Raw genomic sequence first — 27,183 nt, 5'->3', positions numbered from 1 at the left:
TTCCAAACTAATAAACAGGTCAATGAAAATTGAAAACAAAACAATTTTTCCCACCGATTTTCTCCAAGGTTTCTTGCAGCAGTGTCCCAAAGATTAATCGTCATTCTTGGAGACACTGGGATAATTCCAAAGGATTGGCAACTCTAACTATATTGTAGGAGGGAAATTTCAGATTGAACATAAGAACATAATGACTGAAACAATAATGAGGGGTTAGCTTCCTCTGTAAGTGGTGCAATAGCTATAAGATCAGGATAAATTCAGCTGGGTAAGATAAATTTATAACTGCCATACAAAGATACCTTGCTCCACCAGGAGACTGGCAAGGTTGGAATGCTTACAAGTCCACAAGATCACCACTTGCCAATGTAAAAAGCTGTGCAAATATAATGCGGCACATATTGAAATAACTCCTCAGAGGCTAGTGACCCTTCACTAGATTCCTCTTATTTACAAACTCTATTCCATGCTTAGAGTCTTTCAGGTACAATGTCAGAATCTGGAGTGCTAATACATAGAACATAGAACAGTACAACACAGAAACAGGCCCTTCAGCCCACAATGTTATGCCAAACATGATGAAAATTAAACTAATCCCTCCTGCCTGCCCTTTCTCCATTTCCCTCCATCCTTTCATTTTCATGTGCTTATCTAAAAGCCCCTTTAGACACCACTATCATACCTGCCTCCACCACCACCCCGGCAGCACATTCTAGACACTTACCACTCGCTGTGCAAAAAACTTGTCCCTCACTTCGCCTTTGAACTTTCCCCCCTCACCTTAAGTGCATGTCCACGAGTGTTTGACATCCTGGTATTAGACTTGACACTCTGTATTTGTATAATGATGAGACTCCCTGCTTGGGCAGGCAATCATTATCTCAATCAGGGAGCTCATACTCCAAGAGGCTAACCTCATGTGCCTTTTTGCAGTCATTACACATATCATACTGATAATAAGTTATTGGAAGTTTAATACCTTGGAGTGGAACTGATCATCTGTAGGGTATGAAGCAGATTACATAAACACTAAATGCACTAAATTATATATTTCTGAAATTTTACGCAAAGGAAAGGTTTTATAAAGGTCTCACTTAAAGAAACAAAAACCATTCCCTAAAGATTAGAGAATAAATCAAATCTGTTTTACCATAAAAATGCCAAAATAATTGTAAATACGCATTGACTTGACAACATCAATGCATTCAGAGTCTGCTTTAAGGCTTGGAATTGAAGGTTCAATTAAGTGGTGTAGAATCCAACTGAAGTAAACCCGAACCATTGAAATCTATTTCTTATTGAAATGTATCCCCAACTAAAACTTTGACACTTGACATCATTCTCCTAACTCTGCCACAAAAGGACAAAAGGACAGTGGGGTGTCGGATAGTATTGAATGCACCCAGACAGCCATAAATGCACTTACACTCAATGCCATTCCCTTGATGGACAGAAAGCACAACTACTTCCAAGTATACGTAAGCTGCTCTGGAACTACATTTTCCAACTGAATAGAAGGATGGCTGTCATTATACTTTAATCCTATGGTGGTCCAGAAGGAAATTAAGTGTTTCAGGGAAAGGGCAGGAAAGTGGACGTGAGCAATGTCGGATCAACAGTGATCCAATTGAATAGTAGAGCAGACACAAAACAGCCTACTCCTGTCCCGGTCTCTAATGGTCTTATGATCTTAAGGCAGAAATGGTTGCAGATGGATAGAAGATTGAAATTGTGAATGGGTAAAGATAGAAACTGTCATGATTCGTGCCGCAGAAGGCTGTAGAGGCCAGGTCACTGAGTATCTTTAAGACAGAGATAGATAGGTTCTTGATTAATAAGGGGATCAGGGATTATGGGGAAAAGGCAGGAGAATGGGGATGAGAAAAATATCAGCCATGATTTTGAATGACGGAGCAGACTCTATGGGCTGAATGGCCTAATTTTGCTCCTTTGTCTTATAATGATTGTGAAAAGAAAAACAACTACTGAGGAGGCATACAATGAGAAGCACATTTTCACCCATATTTCTGTCAAGTCGACTACTGGTAACCATGGCTGGAATTTTATCACCCTGCCCACCACAGGAATCATAGAACTCTACAGTGCAGAAAGAGGCTCTTTAGCCCATCGAGTCTGCACCAACCACAATCCCACTCAGGCCCTACCCCACATCCTTACATATTTTATCCACTAATCCCTCTAACCTATGCATCTCAGGACACTAAGGGCAATTTTAGAATGGCCAATCAACCTAACTCGCACATCTGTGGACTGTGGGAGGAAACTGGAGCACCCGGAGGAAACCCATGCAGACACGAGGAGAATGTGCAAACTCAACACAGACAGTGACCCGAGCCGGGAATCGAACCCTGGTCCCTGGAGCTGTGAAGCAGCAGTGCTAACCACTGTGCTACCATGCTGCGGGAATTGGGCAAGGGGTGGACAATGGGAAGGTCGATTGTCTACGAGCCGGATTTTATGGTTTTGGGACAAGTAAAATCCCGCCCTATATATCTGAATGGATCCAGAGTATTCTAATACAACCTTGCTAAGGCATCAAAGTTTATTGTAGCCTGCAGTGGCCTGCATAGCACTGACCAGTGAATTGGGGCATGGGCTCTGAAACAATTTTGAGCCCCTCCACAGCCCCTGCTCCTCACTGCAAGGTGACAGTATTCAGATGGTGACAAATCTGACTATACTTAAATGCTAGAATATTTCGATCCAACACTTATATGAGGTTTTTCTGATTATGGCGAGTTTTACCTGGGGGATCATATTTTTGTGTGCGGGCTCTTTGGACATGCCTTATATCTGAGTCTTAGACATGGGCAGCTTGGATTGTGTTAAACCTGGCTTTGCCTAGAAAGGTTCGTAGGAAAGACAGGAGAATGAAGGCAGCAGCTAGAGACAGAAGACAATCAGAGCCAGGGAGCCACTGAAATGACTACTCAGGAGGGCCTGCTAAATCCAACCATTTAATTAAGTGCCTGAAATATATAGCCTTGGCCACCTTTACACATGACCATATGCTTACAATATCAAGCTACACTTTACTCAGTAAATGCCAAACCTCAAATGCTGAATCATTTCACCACAATTATTGTAATGTGTTTCATACTAAAATATCTTGCAGGATACATTCCAGGGACAGATGCTACAACTCTTACTCATCCTCATGTTTGTTTTTCGTCAATGCTTTTCCCTTTAGTGGAAGGTAGTAAAATTGTTCTTTTACTTCCTCATAAGCCGGGACTTGAGTTACAGAGAAAGGTTGAATAGGTCAGGACTTTATTCCCTGAAGCGTAGAAGAATGAGGAGAGATTTGATAGAGGTGTATAAAATTATGATGGGTATAGATAGAGTGAATGCAAACAGGCTTTTTCCACTGAGGCTAAGGGAGAAAAAACTACAGGACATGGATTAAGGGTGAAGGGGGAAAAGTTTAAAGGAAATATTAGGGGGGCTTCTTCACACAGAGTGGTGGGAGTGTGGAACAAGCTGCCAGATAAAGTGGTGAATGCGGGCTCATTTTTAAGAAGAACTTGTACATGGATGAGAGGGGTGTGGAGGGACATGGTCCAGGTGCAGGTCAGTGGGACTAAGCAGAATAATGGTTCGGCACAGCCAAAAAGGGCGAAAAAGACTGCTTCTGTGCTGTAATGTTCTTTGGTTCTATATACTCCTTCTAAAAATTTGATTTGAATTGGATAATTATCTAAATACAAAGGCTGGAATGTTATGGCCATTCACGCAGGTGGGATTTTCCCATCCCACTGCAGTGAATGGAGATCTGGCTGGGCACCGATTTCTCCTACCTCACTGCTGGCGAAGTATGGCACAAACAGCCAGTAAGATTGCATACAAAGAATTTATAGGGCCACAGAACCAGAGATGGGACTAGCTGAGTGGCTCTTGCAGAGGGCTGCCGCATGGACTTGATGGGCAGAATGGCCTCCCCCTGTGTTGTAACCGTTCTGTGGCCAGCATTTTACAGCCCTTCCCACCAGTGGTGCAACCAGCGAGCAACACAAATGGCCATCGACTTTGGCAGGACTGGAACAACACGCTGGCAGCCAATGGCAAGTCGCTTCCATCGACCGGTCACGGGGGGGGTGTCTGGAAAATCTCAGCCAAAGTTTCTGTTTTCCCAACGGAAGGAGAAAATTATTCTCGCTGTGTGTATCTGCAGCTAAAGCATAAAATTGTAAATAAATAAAACTATGAAAAGTCTAGCAGCTTTTTAGAGAGAAGGGAGGCAACAAGGGAAGTGATGGCTTTGTGGTATTATTGCTAGTCTATTAAACCAAACGTTTAGTTAATGTTCTGACCCGGATTTGAATCCTGTCATGGCAGATGGTAGAATTTGATTTATTATTGTCACATGTATTAGTACACAGTGAAAAGTATTGTTTCTTGCACACTATACAGGCAAAGCATACCGTTCATAGAGAAGGAAACAAGAGAGTGCAGAATGTAGTGTTACAGTCATATCTAGGGTGTGGAGAAAGATCAACTTAATGCAAGGTAAGTCCATTCAAAACGTCTGATGGCAGCAGGGAAGAAGCTCTTCTTGAGTCGGTTGGTATGTGACCTCAGACTTGTATCTTTTTCCTGGAGGAAGGAGGTAGAAGGCAGAATGTCCGAGGTGCATGGGGCCCTTGATTATACTGGCTGCTTTTCCGAGGCAGCAGGAAGTATAGACAGTGTTGATGGATGGGAGGTTAGTTTGCGTGATGGACTGGGTTTCATTCATGGCCCTTCGTAGTTTTTTGCACTCTTGGAGAAAGCAGGAGCCATTCCCAGCTACGTTACTACAGCTTTCTATGGTGCATCTGTAAAAGGTCGTGAAAGTCGTAGCAAACATGCCAAACTTCCTTAGCCTTCCAAGAATGTAGAAGCATTGGTCGGCTTTCTTAATTATAGCATTGGTATGGAGAGACCAGGACAGGTTGTTTTGATCTGGATACCTGAAGCTCTCGACCATTTCTACTGCAACCCCATTGATGTAGACAGGGGAACATCCTCCACTGCACTTCCTGAAGTTGATGATTATCTCCCTTATTTTGTTGAGTTTGAGGGAGAGATAATTGTCGTCACACCAGTTTACCTGATTTTCTACCTCACTCCTGTATCATTATTGTTTGAGATCCAACCCATTACAGTGGTGTGGTCAACAAACCTGAAAATCGAATTGGAGGAGAATTTGGCCACACAGACATAGGGTGTATAAGGCGTATAGTAAGGGGCTGAGGACACAGCCTTGTGGATCACCAGTGTTGAGGGTGTTGATTATGAAGGAGCTCTTGTTACCTATTCTTACTGACTGTGGTTGCGGGTTAAGAAGTTGCAGAGGGAGAAGCTCAGCACCCCTCCCCACCCTGGAAGCTTTGGATGAATTGGTTTTCAAGGACACCATCGCAGACGTCAGAGCAGCCTTCTCAAAAGTCATCGCACAGAAAGTGACTGGCTCGGATGGGATATCTGGATGAACACTCAGATCCCGTGCGGACCAGTTGGCGGACGTATTTGCAGACATCGTCAACCTCTCTTTAAAGCAATCTGAGATCCCTATCTGCTTCAAGAAGATGACCATCATCCCAGTACCAAAGAAAATTCAGGCAGTGTGCCTTAATGACTATCGTCTGGTTGCTCTGACATCCATCATTATGAAGTTCTCCGAAAGGCTAGCCACGACACAAGTCAATTTTTACCAAAGTTTGTAAGAGCAAGGAGTACTTCACCACAAAATGTGACTGAGGGAGTGACCATTGCATTTCCTAAGTAAAAAAGAGGTTAAATATTTACAGCAGGCTTAGATAGAAGGGCAATGGTGAGAGCACAAATGAAATAAATGTCTTACTTTGTACGTGTGCTGCAGGAACAATATATCGCATTTTTAGCAACATTTAATAAGCTAGTGCTGTGCATTCTCAATTGTCCAGGGGGCATCGTTGTTAATGATGACCAGGTGTCAGTTGTGTCTAGTTGTAATAACGAATTCCTCTTCCCCAGAGATAGAAGACAAAATTGTAAAATCTGGAAATACGAAATAAAAACATAACATGTCCAAAAAGTCACCCTAAAACAGAAAGATTCCTATTTAAGGTGCAATTAACAGAGATGGTAAATCGTACCCTTTGACAGAGGGTCAAATAAAAGAATGAACTTGTTTTACTCTGTCAGGTCATCACCCTCTCTGCATTTTGCAACTCCTTCAGTTTTCACTCTTGTTCTCGATTGGGCAAGACAGCCAAATGCACAGATCAGAACAACCATACTCCGCAGAGAAAACTGGCATGTTTCACTCCAGAGGAACACGCCAGTTTTCTCTCCAGATCTTACCACACTCTGCAACATCAAAGCAACTGATGCAACATCGGCATTGAGATGCTGCAGAGCATTGTTCAGATGTTGTGATAAATTGAAAATTAAGATACCTAATAACTGAAAATGTGTTCAGTTGGTGTATGATCACAGAACTCTGTAGAAGGGTCAATGGACTCGGAATGTTAACTGTGTTTCTCACTCCACTCCAAGTTAATCCACCATTTTCTGTTTTTATTTTTAAATGAAAATTGATTGGAACAGACAGGTTGGCTGAGGTGAAGGAACTGAGCTCTTTGATATGTGGGTTAGCCAAGCAAAACTGCAAGCAGATGTTTGTAGAAGGCAAGTGGATAACAATGAGGCATAGAATTTCAGGAGTTAAAAGCAAAGAAGGCAAAAGTTCAAAAGATGAGGGTGAATTTCACACTTACATCCTAAAAGAAGGAGTTCACGTAAGAAATGTAATTAAGGTGGACCTCCAGGTAAGATAGTTCCAATAAGTAAAAAAATCAAAAGAAAAAGCAGTATGTTAGTGGCAGTGTTCATTCTATACAGTGAACTGTTCCTGGAACGCAGGCACATGAAACAGGAAGCTGTTCAGTATAAATAAGTCTCACAATGCCAGGTTAAAGTCCAACAGGTTTATTTGGTAGCACAGGCTTTCAGAGTGTCACTCCTGCTTCAAGTGAGTGAGGAGTTGCATTCACAATCAGGGCATATATAGACACAAACTTTATATGCCCTATATATGCCCTGTTTGTGAACATAACTCCTCACTCATCTGAACAGAGCATGACCCTCCGAAAGTTTATGCTTCCAAATAAACGTGTTGGACTTTAACCTGGTGGTGTGAGACTTTTTACTGCGCTTACCCGAGTCCAACACTGGCATCTCCGTATCAGTCTAAATAAACCAGTGCCTGAAGAAATCTTGCTTGAGCAGCCCATTTTATCTCCATTATAAGTGCCAAGTGTGGTAACCATTGTGGGACTTTGCATATAGTTTTGAAACATATGGGATGTTATTTGAGGAAGTGTAGCTTGAGGTTAGGAAAATGGGAAGATTTGGAACTGGGTCAGTTTAAAGTTATTGTGTGTATCCAATAATGTAGTTAATTTCTTTTTTAGTTATCTTGTTACATTACTGTTTAACAAACATTTATATTTTTTAATTATTACAACAAGACTGAAACATTCTTCACTGATGTTTGTTTCTTCCCTCACATTATACCAAATTATAAAATACAGTTTTTTATGGAATGTGGGTGTTGCTGGTTCGACCAGAATTTATTGACCAGCAATAATTGCTGCTGAGAAGGTGACAGTGAACTCCCTTCTTGAACTGCTGCAGTCCCTGAGGTGCATGTGCAGCTACAGTGCAGTTAGGGAAGAGATTTTGAACCAATGACAGTGAAGGAATGGTGTTGTACCACGTCAGGATGGTTTAGTGACTTGGAGGAGAACCTTCAGGTGGTGGTGTTCTCAGCTATCTGCTGCCCTTGTCTTTCTATTTGGTTGTGGGTTTGAAAGATGCCACCTAAGGAACCCTGGCAAATTCCTGCAATGCATCTGAAAGAGGATACACAAGCGTCCACTATTCATCAGTGTTGGAGGGATTGAATGTTTGTGGAAAGGCTGCAAATCAAGTGGGGTTGATTTGTCTTGAATGATTTCAAACTTCTTGAGTGCTGTTGGAGCTGCACTCACCCAGGCAAGAGGAGGGTATTCCATCACATTCCTGACTTGTGCCTTGTAGATGCTGGACAGGCTTTGGGGAGTCAGGGTGTTACTCACCACAAGATTCCTCATCTTTGACCTGCTCTGGTAGCCATAATATTTTTATGGTTATTCCCGTTCAGTTTCTGGTCAATGGTAACCCCCAGGACGTTAATTGTGGAGGAATACAGCAATGGCAAAGTCATTGAATGTCAAGGGTCAGCATTCTAAGCTTCCTTTGTGGGATTTGGAATAAGCATTTAATATCAGCTGCGATCTTAACAACATCTCGAAGGAAACAAACTCTTCTCCCTCCAATTAAGATTGAGATTTTGATTGTATATTTTCTTCAGCTTGAGATACCAAAGTTATTTCATCTGTTGCAAATGTTTAGTTCATGATTCATGTGTTTTAGTATATAATTTTTTAGAGTTTGAAGGATTATAATTTCACTGTAGAAATGGAAATGTGCAATTAAAGCAAGCTTTGAGTCTCTTACCCTTAAAAGATTGGGGTCATGTTGACTTTAAGAGGTTACTAGCTAGAAAGATACGGTAATTACAATTCTGGGCTTTAGAGATTGCCAGAACACCAAAAAGAAACAGCAGTTTAAAAGGTGACTCGTGTTTGTTTAACAAGGACAGAATTGAAGAGCCAGAGCTATAAGATTGGCTTATTTAGTTGGAAAGCAGGAGATGTTATTTCTGCCATCCTTGCAGTAATGGCAGTCCAAAGAGATGCCTTTGTCTTGGGAGTTAAAGCGAAATTGATTTAAAAGTATTTTGCAAGCTCTGAAATATCGTAAGATCCATTTACTTCATCGGGTCAGAGAAAAGAGAAATTGTAAATGTGGGCTAATTAAAGGTTAGATTGAGGACAGCTACTTCGTCATGGAGGTGGGAGGAGCTCAGGAAGGTTCTCTGCTTTGAATTTATCTGAGTAATTTCATTTAATTTATTGCAGCTTGAAAGTGCTGCATGCAGCTCACAGCTCACTGAGATCAGATGGCCAAAGTAACTGTCAGGTAGCTAGGTCTGCTCTGTAAGTGATTGAAGAACTAACTTCACTATTAATTCTATGGATGAGGCGTAATCTCAGTTTGAATTCTGTGGGGGAACTGTAGCTGGATGTTTGCCTGGTTTGAAACTGGTGGAAGCATCTACAGAGACCCTCTGCAGAAAGCCACAAACAGATTAGCTTGGAAGTATTGGAAAAGTAATCAGAACAGGAGGACTGAGGCTTCCACAGTGAATGAAAGTATTCATGGATCTGAGGAGAATTGTGAATCTGTGGAATTCTCTACCGCAGAGAACTGCAGTGGTTGGGTGGTCAAGTATGTTCAAGGCTGAGATAGACAGATTTTTAACCAGCAAGGGAATCAACAATTATGGGTACACAGCAGGATAATTGAGAATTATCATATCAGATCAGTCATGATCTCATTGAATGGTGCAGCAGACTCGATGGACTGAATGGCCTATTTCTGCTCCTATCTCTTGTGGTCTAATTCTCGAGGACAGTGGTAAATAACTCTAAGATTGATGTGCATTGTTGCGAAGTTGAGTTTGTGAAGTTGGAATTTGATGTTTGTAAAGATGTAAAAAAATTGTAAAAATGTTAGAGGGAAAAAAAATTGTGTGGTCTCTTTAAAAGCTGGAGTTTGTTTTGGTGGTTGCAGGTTTAAAATGCAAAGTATATTCAGAGACCAAGCTGAAGCATTTGTATCAAAAAGTCAGGAAGTGGTCTTAACAAGACAATCTGTCTTTTCTAATTTGGCCTAATGAATTTAAAGCAGCTACCAGGAACTTATAAAATTTGAATCTGATGGTGTTGGCAACATCAGACCAATCTTATTATAGGAAAATTGATACGTTATCACAAGTATAAAAGAATGCTGAGGGGGAGAAAACAGGAGTGCAACAGACGAACTGCCACCTCCCAAGCCTCAAGAGGATGAGAGCAGCACTCAACTCTGCCAGCTTTCGATATCTCTTGAGAGAACGCACCATCCAACTAGTGAAAGGTACCAAATCAAAAAGAACTTAGAGGCAGAGGAATCAACAGAGGAATTTCAAAAGATTCCAAAAACCACAAACCTTGTACTTTTGAGAGTGACTGAACTCCATTATTATTTTTTTGGTTGATGAATTAGTATTTGGTTAATGAGCTGTATTTATTTGAACAGCACTGTTAGATTCTTATTTTATTCAGTATGTTACTTGTTTGGTTAAATTTCCCTGGTGGTTAAATAAATAAACTGTTAAGTGTTCATTTTAAATGAGTGTCACTTATTTCTGTCAGTTAATCACTAAATGTTACTGAAACCAGCTCCCCATCCACTGACTCCACCTTCACTTCCTACTGCTTCAGAAAAACAGCCAGCATAATTAAAGACCCCACACAACCTGGACATTTTCTGTTCCCCTTTCTTCCATCAGAAAAATGACACAAAAGTCTAAGGTCACATACCAACCAACTAAAGAAAAGCTTCTTCCCCTGCTGCCATCAGACTTTTGAATGGCCTTCCCTTGCATTAAGCCAATCTTTCTCTACATCCCAGCTGTGACTGTAACACTACATTCTGCACGCTCTTTTTTCCTTCTCTATAAACAGTATGCTCTGTCTGTATAGCATGCAAGAAACAATACTTTTCACTGTATGTTAATACATGTGACAATAATAAATCAAATCAAAATCAAAGAACAATTCACCTTGTCATACATTTTAACAGATTACAAGGTGAGGTATTCCTCTTTGGGGATTTTGGCGTTACTTCTCAAAAGGAGTTCATAAGAATAGAAGAAATAGGACCAGGAGTAGGCCATCTAGCCTCTCTTGCCTGCCCCACCATTCAATAAGATCACGGCTGATCTGATAGTGGATCAGTTCCACTTTCCCACCTGCTCCCCATAACCCTTAAAGCCCTTATTGATCAAAAATCTATCTGTAGCTTAAACACATTTAACAAGGTAGCCTCCACTGCTACAATGGGCAGAGAATTCCAAAGATTCACTACCCTCTGGGAAAAGGAGTTCCTCTTCAACTCTGTTCTAAATTGACTCTCCCTTATTTTGAGGCTGTGCCCTTTAGTTCTTGTTTCCATTCTAAGTGGAAATAATCTCTCTGCTTCTACCCTGTCTAGCCCCTTCATTATCTTATATGTCTCCATAAGATGCCCCCTCAGCCTCATAAACTCCAATGAATACAGGCCCAATCTACTCAATCTCTCCTCATAAGCTAACCCCCTCATCTCCAGAATCAACCTGGTGAACCTTCTCTGCACTCCCTCCAAAGTCCATATATCCTTTTGCAAATAAGGGGACCAAAATTGCACACAGTTCCACCTCTGCATCGTAACAGTATGATAAAATAATTCTTAGCAGAAGTAAAAAGTATACCTAAAGGTCTGGCATATGCAAATATAAACTGTTATGATAGCACAATAAGGTTTGAATCTTGTTAAAAAAAAAGTGAAATATTTTGGCATACTTTTATTGGTTACAACAAGGGGCACAATCTTCTGGCTCTTCACATCGTTGGGATCCTCTCGTCCCGCTTATGGTGCATCCCTGTCATGTGTTTCCCGACGGCGTGGGATGGATTTAATGGGAAATCCCATTGACATTGGTGGGACCAGAAGGCCCTGTAGCCAGCCAATGGCGGGGAGGCCAGAGAATCCCAGTGACCGTGTTTGGATGTCTAATTAAATGTCAATGGTCCTTAACTGGATCACAGTGTTGAGCTCAGAAATCTGTTATGTTGTAACTGACCAGACCCATATCATTTTGGACCCTTATGCATGAGTGAGAGAATGTCTTAATCTCTTCAATGTGACCTGGACATGAATCTATGTTCCAGAGGTGAAGAAACAGTAATCCAAATCACCGTCCTGTTCTGGAAGTTTGATAGCAATTTATAAACTATTTTCCTCAGTTTCCATCATGTTTTGATGCATGGCGCAATGGTAAAAGTCACAATTACAAATCTAGGCCATACAGGACATAAGATATGCAGAAGCCAGATATAGTTAATAGATGAAAACTGTTTCACTCTCCAGTATTACTTTTCACCTTGATGAACTGACAAGGTTTATATCAGTTTCTTGCACATACTCACCCACAAAATGAGGACGAAAGGATTGACGTATGAGGAGAGATTAAACAGTTTGAGCTCATACTCGCTGGAGTTCGAAGGATGACAGGAGATCAGATCGAGGTAAAGCTTTAAAGTTTATTTACTAGTCACAAAGAAGGCTTACATTAACACTGCAATGAAGTTACTGCAAAATTCCCCTATTCCCCTACTATATAAAATACTAAAAGGAATCGATAAAGTAAACACAGACCAAATGTTTCCCCCTGTGGGACAATCTAGAACAAGAGGTCATGGGTCCAGGTTGAGAGGCAGTGGATTTAAAACAGATGAGGAGGCACTACTTCTCGCAGAGGGTGGTGAATCTGTTGAACTCGCTGCCCCACAGCATGGTGGAGTCTGAATCATTGAATGGTTTCATAAAGGAAATGGATATATTTCTGATTAAAAAAAAAACTGATTAGAAGAACAGGTGGGGAGGTGAATTTGAGACAAGGAAGAGATCAGCTATCGGTGGCTCTCTTCACATCTCCGCTTTGACAAAGGGTCATCTGGACTCGAAACGTCAGCTCTTTTCTCTCATTACAGATGCTGCCATTTTCCTCTTTTGGTTTCAGATTCAAGCATTCGCAGTAATTTGCTTTTATCCAGAGATTAGCCATTATCTGATTGAATGGTGGAGCAGACTTGAAGGGCTAAATTGCCCACTTTTGCTCCTAATTCCGAAAGTGTTGACAAGTATGCCCAGATACCCAGGGACCAGAATGGCCACATGGAGAGTTTTCATAATATCACTCTTGTCACATAATAAATTGTACTCTTACTTTATTGTCAACAAGGTTTGACATGTTGCCAGAAGTTTGTCCTCTGCAGCAACAGGGAAAGAACTAAAAGAGGCAAAAGATCAAGCGCGCACACACACTGAAAGAAATGGAAACATATGCTGTGGAAACCAGAAATTGTACTGAAAACAGACCCTTCCTATTTTTAGATTAGATTTATCTGAGCAACCTGAAATTAATGCGATACATCCTCGCCTAAGGTATTACACTGATTGAATACAGTAATAAAAAAGCAGTTGACAAAAAAATTGAACTGGTTCACCATAACCCCCCAAAGCAATTCAAATAGGATTTTTTTTTTATTCATCTTAACGTCATTGTCTGTGTCAGTGCAGCACACCATCATCGGCTGAAGGCACAATTCTATTTTAGTTGATGGTAGGTATCGAGATTCCCTACAAAGCAGTTCATTCCTATTTTCCACTTTTGTTTCCTTCGTGCCAGAGAAGCCCGTGGCCTCTGCAGCATGTGTAGCCTGGCTGTCTCCAATGCTCCTTGGAGTGAAAACTTTTTAAATAGAAGAGCTTTTATTTACCCTTTCTGAGGCAATTTCACTTGTTTGCAGTCCTAGCGGACAGCCTGGAACACATACCCACAATTTGAGAATGGGTGACCCATTATTTTCTGGCCCATGGGCCAGTATGTTGGATTGTAAAATTCTTTAATTTGGCTCTCTCTGCGACACACAGCTCCAACCTTGGCATACCTTTAATATTAACTCAGTCTCAGTAGCTCAGGTGGCATTTGACAAGAACCTGACAAGTCCAAAGACAAGTTTAAATACTTCCTCTCAACAAAATCAAATCTTGCTTCCTCTTCATTAAGGTGTGCACACTGCTTATCCTTTAACGTGAAGTACATTTATGACCCCTTTTTTCATCACTTAAGGCAGCAAGATGGCACAGTGGTTTGCACTGCTCCTTCATAGCACCAGGAACTAGGGTTCAATTCCAGTCTTGGGTGACTGTCTCGTTGGACTTTGCATGTTCTCTCTGTATCTGCAAGAGTTTCCTCAGCCCGAAGATGTGCAGATTAGATAGATTGGCCATGATAAATCGACCCTTAAGTGACCCAAGATGTGGCCGTTAGAGGAATTATCGCGGTAAATCATAGAATCTACAGTGCAGAAGGTGGTCATTTGGCCCATTGAGCACGCACCAACAACAATCCCACCCAGGTCCCATCCCTGTAACCCCATATATTTACAGTCTTAATCCCCCTGACACTAAAGGGCAATTTATCATGGCAATCCACCTTACCTGCATACCTTTGGACTGAGGGGGTAAACAGAAGCACCCGGACGAAACCCATGCAGACATGGGGAGAATGTGCAATCTCCACAGTCACAGTCATCCGAGGCTGGAATTGAACCCGAATCCCTGGTGCTGCGAGGCAGCAGTGCTAACCACTGTGCCACCATGCTGTCCACGTGCCACTATTCATTTCATGGGGTTACAGGGATAGAGTGGGGAAAAATGCTCTGTCAGAGAGTCAGTGCAGACTTGATGGGCCAAATGGACTCTGAGCGCACTGTCGGTATTCTATGACAGAATATCCTACCCCTAATCTATCAATCCCGACTCAGCGTTGTTCTCATCCTTGAAACGAACATCTATGGTGTCCACTCACCTTCCTCCACCAAGGAGTTGTCAGCTTTCTAGTCCTTGCCAAATGCAGCACTACGACGCCCACACTTTCCTCTCCATCCTCCTCCTCTTTGGCCTCTAGAAATCCTTGTCTTCCTATCCCCATATTCCTCCACCTTCTGCACTACCTTCCCTTCTCTTCTACCTTCTCATCCCATCTGTCTTTCCTCTCTATTTTAATCCCTCCTTGTCTGCATCCTGTTAATTCCCACTGCTCAGTGCTGCTTGATCAGAATACTGCACTTAATCTTAATTCGGTGTGTGTGTGTGTGGGGGGGGGGGGGGGGGGGGCGGGCAGGGGGTGGTGTGTGTGTGTCCATATGGGAGCTCAACCTGCAAATGTATAAATTTCCAACTCTGTATCAGAGATAAGCTCTCAAATTAGTTTTCACCTATCGTGTATTAAAGTTACAGCCTGACAGTTTGTTTTGGAAACCTTTAGTCATTATAACTGACAAAAAAAAATGCATTAAGAAATCTCATTTTACTTGGAAGGCCAAGCCATTACGAGCAAGAAAAGAAAACATTTGCAAGTTTACAATTTTTGCAATACAAAGTCAGGAATAGCATTTAAGAAAAAGAAACAATTTCCCGAGATGTCCTAATAAACGTGAGCATCACTCATTTCCAACAGTCTTGCTTCAATTCATAGTCTCATTAGCAGAGGCACTCATGAATTTTGGTTTAGAAGTAAGACTGATTTTCACACGTTGAAATCTTTGTGCCGAATTCCAAAAACATGGCAGTGATGACACGCAGCTCTCTGTCACAACTACTCTGCACTCTCGGATGCGTCACAGTAGCTGTCTGACTACCCAGTACTGGATGACAAGAAATTTTCTCCTGCTAACCAGTGTGCCACCATACCTATATGTCACTGTGCCGCCCATGTATGGGGCTACAGGGACAGAGTGGGGAAAAGTGCTCTGTCAGAGAGTCAGTGCAGACTCAATGGGCCAAGTGATCTCCAAGTGCACTGTTGGGATTCTATGGCAGAATATTCTGGCCTTAATCTATCAGTCCCTACAGACCACTGTTCTGGCCCTTGAAATTAACATTCCAACTGAAAATTGGGAAGAGTGAAGCCACTGGATGGGATTTTCCATGACTCCTCCCCACCCATCCAAATCACATGGCGAGTTTTCCGGCAGCAGAGGAAGTTCGCCTTTGGCTGCCAGTGGGATCTTCCCATTCCAGTGATGTCTATGATGTTTTGTGTGGTTTGCCCGCACCAATCCGTGGTGGTGGTGGTGGTAGGGGTGGGGGATCATCTTCAGTGGATTAGAAGATCCCACCAGCAGGAAGAGCTGTTAAACCCCGCCATTAACTTCAGCCCCCACCACATATATGGGACAAGTGCAGGAAAATGGGATTAGCTTGCTTTTAGTGATAGATATCATCAGTGCAGACTCGATGGACCAAAGGGACTTTTCTGCACGGAATGATAAATTCTGTCCCCAAGCTACTGATTACATCTTTCAGTCTGAGAACTGCCTGAGGCTGAACTAGACTGCTCAGATCCTTGGAGTGGAAATTTATGTCCTTTTTTTGGTGATTCCAGGGGTAACGGGGACATTTCACAGGGTGGGAGGATGGTGGGCGAGGACCCCACTGTCCTCCGCCTGGATTAAGTTGATGGCGGAACAGCTTGTGTGTGGCCTTCCTGCCCTGACACAAATTGCTGCCCTTAAATTGGGCAAATCAGGGGACTTGCCATGTGGGAAAGCTCCAGTCGGCCTCAGTTAGCGGGCCTCAATTGTTAGCTAACTGCCACATGAGCCACCCCTCACCTCACACTCCCTTCCTCTGGGAAAATGGCCAGGAGGTGGGATGGAGTTGGAGAATCAACACAAAGGCCAGCAGTGCTACGTAAGGGGCAGGATTTTTCAGCTTCGCTCACCCTGAAACTGGAAAATCCCATCCGAGATCAATGGACCTTTCCATGATCCGCCCCTCGCCTGCTCCGATTCCTGTGGCAGGTGGGATGCTAACATTCACTCCAAAGTGTTAGCCTGGCTTTCCTCCTGGACCCAGCAACATCTAAAAATCAGGCCCTTTGCCTTAGTCCTAATACAGACAGGAACCACATGTATTGATTAAGGACAGCATCAAGGTGGTAGCAAGGGATGATATCGGAGCCAAAGAGCAGAAAGTGGAATCGTTGTGGGTGGAGATTAGGAACAGCAAAGGGAGGAAGACGCTGGTGGGTGTCGTCTATAGGCCCCCGAATAATGATCTGGAGGTGGGGCGGGCTGTTAACGCGCAAATAAGTGCGGCGTGCAGGAATGGGACGGCAGTAGTTATGGGGGATTTCAATCTGCATATTGATTGGTCGACCCATGTTGGACGAGGTGGGCTCGAGGAGGAGTTCTTGGAATGCTGCCGGGATAGTTTCCTGGAACAGTGTGTGTTGGAGCCGACGAGGGAGCGAGCTATCTTGGATCTGGTGCTATGTAATGAGGCGGGTAGAATTAGGGACCTTGAGGTGAAGGATCCTCTTGGAGAGAGTGATCATTGTATGGTGGAGTTTCTGTTGCAGATGGAGGAGGAGAAAGTGGGTTCCCGGACACGTGTCCTTTGTTTGAATAGAGGGGAGTATGGTAGGATGAGAGAAGAATTGGCGAATGTGGACTGGGGGAGCGCGTTGGAAGGTAGGTCTGCTGAGGAGCAGTGGAGGATCTTTAAGGAGATCTTTCTTGGTGCTCAGCAGAAATTTATTCCGATGGTTAAAAAGGACAGTAGGAAGAGAGGTAATAAGCCGTGGATAACGAAGGAGGTGAAGGAAAGTGTTAAATTAAAAGCGGAGGAATTTAGAGTAGCTAAGAGCAGTGGGCGAGAAGAGGATTGGGAAAGGTTTAAATGTCAACAAAGATTGACAAAAAAGTTGATAAAGGAGGGTAGAAGAAGCTATGAAGCTGGGCTAGCGCTTAATATAAAAAAGGATAGCAAGAGTTTTTATAAATATATAAAAAGGAAGAGGCTGGCTAGGGTGAACGTTGGTCCCTTAGCGGATGAGAAAGGGGACCTAGTGGTAGGGGATGGGGATATGGCTAAGGTCTTGAATAACTTTTTTGTTTCTGTCTTCACGGAGGAGGACGTGAATAATTTGCCGGGTGTTAGCGATGGAAAGGTGGTAGGACTGGAGGGTCTTAATGACATTACTGTTACTAGAGAGGTGGTGCGCGACAGACTGGAGGGGCTGATTGTGGACAAGTCCCCAGGACCGGATGGAATGCATCCGAGGGTTCTGAAAGAAATGGCGGAGGTGATAGTGGATGCCTTGGTGGTTATTTTCCAGACGTCGCTGGATTCCGGGGAAGTGCCGGAGGATTGGAAAACGGCTAATGTTACGCCGTTGTTTAAGAAGGGTGCCAGGCAAAAGGCGGGGAATTACAGGCCGGTTAGTTTAACGTCTGTGGTAGGTAAAATGTTAGAATCCGTCATTAAGGAGGAAATTGCGAGGCATCTTGAAGGGAATTGCTTGATAGGGCAGACGCAACACGGTTTCATTAAAGGGAAGTCGTGTCTGACAAATTTACTGGAGTTCTATGAGGATGTGTCTAGGGCGGTGGATAGAGGAGAGCCGGTGGATGTGGTCCTTCTGGATTTTCAGAAGGCGTTTGATAAGGTACCTCACAAGAGGTTACTGCAGAAGGTCAGAGGACATGGAGTTGGGGGTAGGGTGTTAGCGTGGATAGAGGATTGGTTGTCAAATAGGAGGCAGAGAGTGGGGGTCAATGGGTGCTATTCGGATTGGCGGTTGGTGACTAGTGGGGTGCCCCAGGGGTCGGTGCTGGGGCCTCAGCTATTTACCATTTATATAGATGATCTGGAGGAGGGAACCGAGTGTAGGGTGTCGAAATTTGCTGATGACACCAAGATTGGGGGAAAGGCAAATTGTGCGGAGGGTGTGGAGAGTCTGCAGAAGGATCTAGATAGGCTGGGCGAATGGGCCAGGAAATGGCAAATGGAATTTAATGTTGGCAAGTGTGAGGTGGTCCACTTTGGTAGGAAGAATGGTAGGAAGGACTATTACTTACGTGGCGAAAAACTGCAGCAGGCGACGGTGCAGAGGGACCTCGGGGTCCTTGTGCATGAGTCGCAAAAACCCAGCCTGCAAGTGCAGCAGGTGGTCAGGAAGGCGAATGGGATGCTGGCCTTCATAGCGAGGGGGATTGAATATAAAAGTAGGGAGGTCTTGCTGCAGCTGTATAGGGCATTGGTGAGGCCGCAGCTGGAGTACTGTGTGCAGTTTTGGGCGCCGCACCTGCGCAAGGATATTTTGGCCCTGGAGGGAGTGCAGAGGAGGTTTACTAGGCTGATACCGGAGTTGAGGGGGTTGAGCTATGAGGAGAGGCTGAATAAACTAGGCTTGTACTCGTTAGAGTTTAGAAGAGTGAGGGGAGATCTCATTGAGACGTATAAGATGATGAATGGGATGGATAGGATAGAGGTGGAAAGACTCTTCCCGCTCAAAAAAGACAGTAGGACTAGGGGGCACAGCCTCAAGATAAAGGGGGGGCGGTTCAGAACGGAGTTGAGGAGGAACTTCTTCACTCAGAGGGTGGTGAATCTCTGGAATTCTCTGCCCGTTGAAGTGGTGGAGGCTGCCTCGCTAAATATTTTTAAGAAGCGGGTTGATGGGTTTTTGATGAGGGAGGGGATTAGGGGTTATGGGGAGAGGGCGGGAAAGTGGAACTGAGCCACGACAGATCAGCCATGATCTTATTGAATGGCGGGGCAGGCTCGAAGGGCCAGATGGCCTACTCCTGCTCCTATTTCTTATGTTCTTATGTTCTTATGTATTATATGGTGTGGATGATGCTGGCAACACCACATTTATTTCTCATCATTAGAAAGGTGACAGTGGGATTTCTTTCTAGAACCACTGCAGTCTTTAAACTGGTAAGGCTGCTACAATGGTATTTGATATCATAGGATTCTAGAATCTCTCAGTGCAGAAGAAGGCCATTTGGCCCATCGCGACTGAACCGAATACAATCCTGCCCTATCCCTCATAACCCCATTCCTAGCTAGGGGAATTGCTCCCTGACACTAGGGGGGAATTTAGCATGGCCAATCCACCTAACCCACACATCTTTGAACTGTGGGAGGAAACCAGTACACCTGGAGGAAACCCACACAGACACAGGGAGAACGTGTAGACTCTACACAGACAGTGATTCAAGCTGGGAATCGAACCCAGGTCCCTGGCGCTGCAAGGCAGCAGTGCTAACCATTGTGCCACCCCACTGTTCGGGGGGGGAATTTCAGACAAATTTTTCGATGTGATTTCATGGGGAACCTGCAGCTAATGGGGATTATATATCATTCTCAGTGCTGGGGAACACAGGGGAGCCACTGTGCCAAGTTGGCAAAATGCTACAATGTGTCAGTGATGAATATGGAGTTCAGGGGAAGAAGCAACAATGAAGTGAAACCTTTTTCTATTTGCTCTGGGAAAGTGGATGTCGCTAGCTGGACCAGCACTTATTGCCCATCTCTAATTGCCAATGAATTGAGTGGTTTGCTGGCCATTTGAGAGTGCATTTTAAGAATTGCATGTAGGCCAGATCAGGGAAGGATGGCAGATTTCCTTCCCTAAAGGACATTAGTGAACCAGAAGTCTTTGCATAGACTGAAGAAAAAAGGGCTACACATACACAGGATCCCTCAGAAAGCATGGACCAATTCCTTTTCAGGGAGCTGCGAATGGAGCTCAACACTGTTGAACTGATCAGCCAACATATTGACTATTAGAAACCAATGATGATTGCAGGAGAGAGTGGAGAGATTCTGATATTTCTGTGGTGGTGATGGGAGGGCAATGTGATTGTTTTGTTCTGATTGGTCTTGCTGGCTCTCAGAGTCTCTGCCCCAACAGAGTTTCTTAAACCCATTAGGCTGCAATCTGAAGAGAAAACTGGTCTGTGGAACTGGAGAGTTATATACCAGTTTTCTCTCTGAGCCTGACATTTCGACAAATTCTGATAATATCTCCCCCCTACCCCTCAACCTCCTATCCCCTCCCATCTTTTGGATGAGCCATAAACTCAAGACCAGAATTGGGCACATAAAAAAGAACATAAATCAAAGAACAGCAGAGGAGCTTTCTTAGTGTCTTGGCCAAAATTTATATTTTAACCAAGAACTAGGAAAGACAATCTGGTGTATTTATTTGATTGCTGTTTGTTATACCTTGCTCTGTTCAAACTGGCTCATGCATTTCCAACATTACAACAGTCGCTACGCTTCAAAACTATTTCATTGGCTGGAAAGCATTTGAGACATCTTTGGGTCATGAAAGGTACCAGACAAATGCAAACTATCGCTTCCTTGCTCTACCTCAAGGGCAAAGCATTCAAATCTACTACTCAGCTCATGTCCCAGGCAAGCTTGGGGACCTAACCTGGGCCTGCATTACTTTATCCACTGAGTCATCGGAGGAGACAAATTGGAAGTGCATCAGGCCATTTTGATTGAATGACAACATTGCAAACAAAATTACCTGTACCTTTACAGGAAATTCTGAGTCTCTCTTTTTGTCATGATGAACGCCCCACTCACCAAGTGAAGGGGCAGAGCCCCAAAAACTAGTGGTGTTTGCTACCAAATAAACCTGTTGGGCTTGAACCTGGTGTTGTGAGACTTCTTATTCTCTCTTTTTTGTACCAAAAAATAAATTAACTTATCTACAGAATACCATCTTCTGGGTTCTAAACCAATGTGGCTGTGAATTCTGAAGCGTGTTAACCCCATTCTTCTCAAAAGTCTCAATTTTACAGCTTGCATACAAAAATACTTGCAACTCTCACACTTGTATCTTTCCTGCGTTTAATGTTATAGCCCATTGTTTGGCAATTGTGGACTGCACAAAAGCAGCTTTACACAGCATTAAAAATTCACTTTTTGGGAATTTTGTAATTTCCTGGATCTTGTCACTATTTGTTGTGACCCATGTTTTGTGTAGCGCAAGAAACAATACTTTTCACTGTATCTGAATACGTGGCAGTAATAAATCAAAATCAAAAATGTGTTGTCAAACAGCACAAGAGTTTGAAAACAATTCTTCCTTTGCTTTAATCTTTATGTTGAAGCTTTGCTAAGTAAAGTGCCCACTTTATTCAAAATCCATTACATTTCTTCCACCAAAAGTTACCCGTTGCTCGTCACCCCTGATTTTAACAACTCACCACGCAGTGTGAGTGAAATTAGCAGACATGCTTCAATAAAATAGAGAGTTGAATTTCATAAGTTTTCATTGCCTTGACAACATATTGTCCATCTTTCCAGCAACTAGCATGGCGAACGGAGCATTGGGACTGCCCTAACACTGTTTCCTTTCCTGCTCCCCTCGGATTCAGTGACAGACTGACATCTAAACTGGCAGAAACTGACAGGTCACTAGGAGCGATGAGGCCGTCAGCTTCAACTTCAAGTGCCGTGCATGTTTTTACATATTTTCAAAGCTATGAAATTGTTTTTTTTTTAATGACGCACTGCATCAGGTTGCAGCTGGCTGTTAGCAGGGTTCACACCAAGGGGAAGCTGTCACTTTCCCATTTATCACTGTGGTGACAGTAAATGCATCTTAGGTGATGTTACTAAGAGTCACGAAAACAGGGAGTTGTTCATCTTTTACATCTCCCATGTATAAGTAGTTATCTCTCTGAATTGTGAAATCTTTCTCTCTTCACAGATGCTACCTCACCTGTTGAGTAGGATTGCATTATTTTCTGTTTCTGAGGCCTGAGACTGTGGTGTGGATATATATTTCATGCAAAGCGTCATCTTCCTCTTGGTCAACTTGCAATGTTCTGGACTGAACAGCAGATTCAGCAACTTCCGTTCTGAAACCTTCCCTCTCGCTTTCCTGCTAATTTCATTCATTCACGCCCCACGGTGAATCTTGCATTTTGGAGTTACTTTGTCTAATTTCAATCATACAAATGCATTTTTTAATGGCCTGATTGAGACTCATGTACCTCTTACAGTACTTAGAAGCTCTTTGGCCAGAATTCTCCAGTCGTTTCACACCGGCGGGGCTCTCCAGTCCCACCAGCAGTACACCACCGCTCGCGGATTTCCGTCAATGAAGTCAGTGGAAATTCCCAATGACAGCAGCAGGACCAGAGGATTCCGCTGCAAGCAAACTACACACCACCCCCCACTATTGGGAAACACGTGGCTGAGGTGGTGGGGTGGGGGTGGAGGAGCAGAGAATCTCGCCCAGTACCGAGGCTAACAAAATCTGAGTGACCACTTGGTATTTGTGTTTAGCACATGGGACAATTTACCTTTCTCTCCTTTTCCTTCCTGGTTTGGTTGAGTCTTAGAATGGGATTCACCAGTTTTCCTTTCTGTAAAGAAAGGTTGACACCTAAAATAGACCTACATTCCCCTTTTTTTTGTGATACATGCTGGATATTTCCAGGCTCTCATTTTTGTTTTAAAAGTCTATACAGGTCTACTGCTTGGCTACAAGGAACAGGCTACATATTGTGGCGTTTGCTAAATAATTTGGCAATTGAAGCAATGAGGGACATAGTGATATGTGAACTAAATGACAGCATAACAAAACCACACATAATAGATTTGAGGAATGGTTTACAAGGGGAGAAAGGGGATGCGATGGCTTAGTGGTATTATCGTCAGCCTATTAATCCAGACACTTAGCTAGTGTTCTGGGGACGAGAGTTTGAATCCCACCACGGCAGATGGTCGAATTTGAATTCAATAAAAAATATCTGGGAACTAAAAATCTACTAATCACCATGAGACCATTGTCGATTGTCAGAAAAAACACATCTCGTTCACCAATGTCCTTTAGGGAAGGAAATCTGTTGCCCTTACCTGGTCTGGCCTACATGTGACTTCAGAACTAGAGCAATGTGGTTGACTCTCAACTACCCTCCAAGGACAACTAGGGATGGGCAATAAATGCTGGCCAGCCAGCGACACCCGTGTCCCACGAATGCATTTTTAAAAAACCTTGAAATGCAAATTTGTGTTTTATGATTCAATGCAGATCTATTTTGCTTTCCAGTGACTAATTTGAGATGTTATAAACCAAATCATGTCCCGAGTTTGTTGTTCAATACCTGTCACAATGTTCAGAACCCAAATTACCTTCCACAAAGACAGTCCAAACACAATAGTGATGAGAATATGACCTCCTGCTCTCCCTGCATCACCACCCCAGTAACTTGCCTGACTGCAGAGAATTTGACCTCTCCCCAAAATCTGTCGAGCATTTAAAAAATTGATACCCTCAAACTCATCTTCTCAAATTCAAATCTTTATTAAAATGAATCCAGTTTAAACATGTTGATCTCTGCTGTATGAGAACCTCAAGGTCAATGAATTCATGGAGAGAGCAAATGTGTTCCAGCCACTGAGTGCCCATTATTAGACTACTCATGAAGGAAGACCCGTACTAAATCATTGGAGGATTAAATCAATTCTCCTCTAGACTGTGCATGCCTCTATTGCACTCATCCATGCATATGTTGGAATAAATATAAATAATGCTGCTATCTTTCTCCAATGGCATATAATTTCACAGCTCTATTGCACTTCTGACTAAAGATGAAATCATTGAATTGGCTTCTGGAGCATATTTTTCCCATCACACAGCAGAATTTACTTTACTCTTCTGCATCAGAATAACATCACATACTCTATAAGCACAAAGAAGACAACTGCCACCTTGGGGCAGAGAAACAAGGACATTGTCTTTAATGGAGAAAAGACTATTGTTTTGAAACATTACGTTCAGGTGTAAAGTAGGTTAAAAACTAAAATGCTTTATGTTGCTTTTCATGCCATTTTCTTCCTCGGAGATTACATATAGCAGCAGGGCGGCAGTGCTTAGCAGTCGTCTCACTGGAATTCTGAATTCCACAAGAGCATTTCCAAACTCCACTCTCAAGAAATACGCCTTAATATCTTCTCCCAAACAACACTTTCTCTCAGATGTTGTCATCAAGGATCCATTTCCACAACATCAATCTCTCCTTTTGATATTCTTTTGCCTTGGATTATTTAGTACATTCAAGATTCCACACAATCTCGCAGGTACCCAGACATGCCAACAGAACACAATAGCTTCACAGCCTATACTAAGATGTCACCAAACTTAGGATCATTTCAGACATCTGGTTTCTCACAAGCCGACTTCTCCAGGTCTGCACCGTTCAGCTCGGTCTTTAACTGGAAACATCTCTCTTCCTGTTTCTTTAACTTCAGTGAACAGTACCTTTGTCCCTTTGACTTCAGCCTTCCTGGGACTTTTCCTTTCATTCCCTGTTTCTAGAACACACTGTTCTTTAGCTTCTGGGACCTGCTTCCTGCCCCTTACTTTGTAAGGGCTACTTTCTTCTCAGATGCCTGGTTCCAACTAATGATTGACACTTTCATAAGGCTGTAGTAAAAGTTTTGTTATGCAGGATTGACTGTTTTAAATGTGTTTTTTCCCACATGCTATTGTTACTATAGAGTTCAATGGTTTTGCACAGGATATATTCTGGGTGATCAGACATGGAAGTTTCATAAGTTCACATGGGGGGTAGGGGGGTAGGGAGTTATGAAGTCCATGGGTTGGGGGGTGGGGGTTGGGGGGGAGCAGGGGGCATGAATGGGTCCAGATGGGGCTTGGGGAGTACGTGTGAGTGATATGGGGGAGGGGTGAGGACTGTTTCTTGTTTTGTTCATTTTATTGCAACTGGGCCAAAGTCAAGGAGCACCGAGGCAGATCTTTTAAAAAAGAGTCCAATTCATGACACAGCAGCCTCCAAACTACTTCCTGAGGTGGTATGACTGGCTTCATTACCCACCCCCCCTCTCCCATCCCAACATTAAATCCCACCTTTGTGAGCACTTCCTCTCAAAGTGGGTGAATTGCAGTGACCAGGGATATTTCTTCATTTTCACTACCTGTCCTGTAGATGAAAATCTCATTCAATCGCACTCACTGCCTAATTGAGGGATCCAGTATTGGGAAGTTTGGGGCGGAGGGAGGGGAACGACTGCTGACAGCCAGCCCCCTGCCTTGCTGACAAATCCCCTTTGTCCTTCTCCCTAAACCCCCCCCCCCCACCCTCTGATCCCCATCCAGTCTTCACTCACCTGCCACTTGGCTTCCTTGACAATGCAAGGTTTCTCCTGGGTACATTACCAGCGGCTTCCATCTCTCCTGCAATAACTGCTGAGACTCAGCAGCTCTTAGAGTGCAAGGTTTCTGCCCCCGGGATCCTTGCTTCTGGATAAGGCCAGTTACTGGCCACTTAAGTGCCTGAGCATTCCTTCATCCTGGCATGCCTTCCCCAGTGGAGGCAACTCTTGCCATCTCTCCAACTGATGGCCATCACTCCCCACCCTCCCTCCTACTGACTTATGTAGAAACTAGAAGCAGGAGTAGGCCATTCGGCCCTTTGAGACTGCTATGCCATTCATTTTGATCATGACTGATCAACAAATCCAACGCCTTCTCCCCATATCCCTTTATCCCAAGAGCCATATCTAATTTCTTCTTGAAATCACATAACATTTTGGCCACTCTCTGGGGGAAGAAATTTCTCCTCACAACAGTCCTAAAAGATTTACCCCTCATCATCAAACTATGACCCCTAATTCTGGACTCCCCCCACCATCAAGAACATGCTTGGGGTCCAAACTAAAGAGCAGGACCTCCAGGGTGGCACTCTCTGGATTGCTGCCCAGTACTAGCAGGGCAAAGAATGACGAGATCATGCAGTTGAATGCATGGTTGAGGGATTGGTGTAGGGTAGAGGGCTTTACCTTTGTGGATCACTGGGAGGTGTTTAGGAGAGAAGGGCAACTGTACAGGAGGGATGGGGAGAATTTGAACGGGAGGGGAACTAGTGTCTTAGCGGGGAGATTAGCTGGGGTGTTCAGGAATGATTTAAACTAATAGGGAGGGGGGGTGGGGAGGTGGCTGGGAGAGAGTCGGGTGAAAGGAAAATTATCAGGGAGAAGGAGGTTCCGAGGGACACTCGTGGGTTGAACTGTGTCTGTTTCAATGCTAGGAGTGTGGCTGGGAAAACGGATGAGCTTAGGGCCTTGATGTTTGTGAGGCAGTTAGATGTGGTGGCTGTAACGGAGACGTGGTTACGGGAAGGGCAGGACTGGCAGCTGAATGTTCCTGGGTACAAGTGTTTTAGGTGTGACAGAGGAGGGTTGAAGAGAGGTGGAGGGGTGGCACTGTTAGTAAAGGAAAACATCACAGTAGTGCAGAGGGAGGACGATATGGAAGAGACAGGGATTGAGTCACTGTGGGTGGAGTTGAGGAATAAAAAGGGAGAGATCACATTGCTAGGGGTGTACTATAGGCCACCCAACAGCCCGAGGTCAGTGGAGGGAGGCATTTGCAGGGGCATTTTGGACAGGTGCAGGAAGAATAGGGTGGCTGTTGTGGGTGACTTTAATCTTCCAGGAGTGAATTGGAGGGGGCCTAGAGCTGGGGGTACGGAGGGAGAGGAGTTTGTGAAATGTGTTTTGAAAGGGTCGCTAGAGCAGTATGTAACTAGCCCGACTAGG

General features: G+C 43.7%; 1 protein-coding gene across 1 annotated transcript in view; it reads right to left on the bottom strand.

Annotated features, from left to right (window-relative positions):
• The window catches only part of mpp2b (MAGUK p55 scaffold protein 2b), a 243,735-nt gene that overhangs the window by 180,242 nt on the left and 36,310 nt on the right, over nucleotides 1–27,183 (bottom strand). The gene's annotated exons all lie outside the window — the stretch shown is intronic.

Source organism: Carcharhinus amblyrhynchos, chromosome 27, assembly GCF_965287045.1.
Source record: "Carcharhinus amblyrhynchos chromosome 27, sCarAmb.v2.hapA, whole genome shotgun sequence".
In the NCBI taxonomy this organism is placed as follows: domain Eukaryota; kingdom Metazoa; phylum Chordata; class Chondrichthyes; order Carcharhiniformes; family Carcharhinidae; genus Carcharhinus; species Carcharhinus amblyrhynchos.
This window is presented reverse-complemented; position numbering and strand designations above follow the sequence as displayed.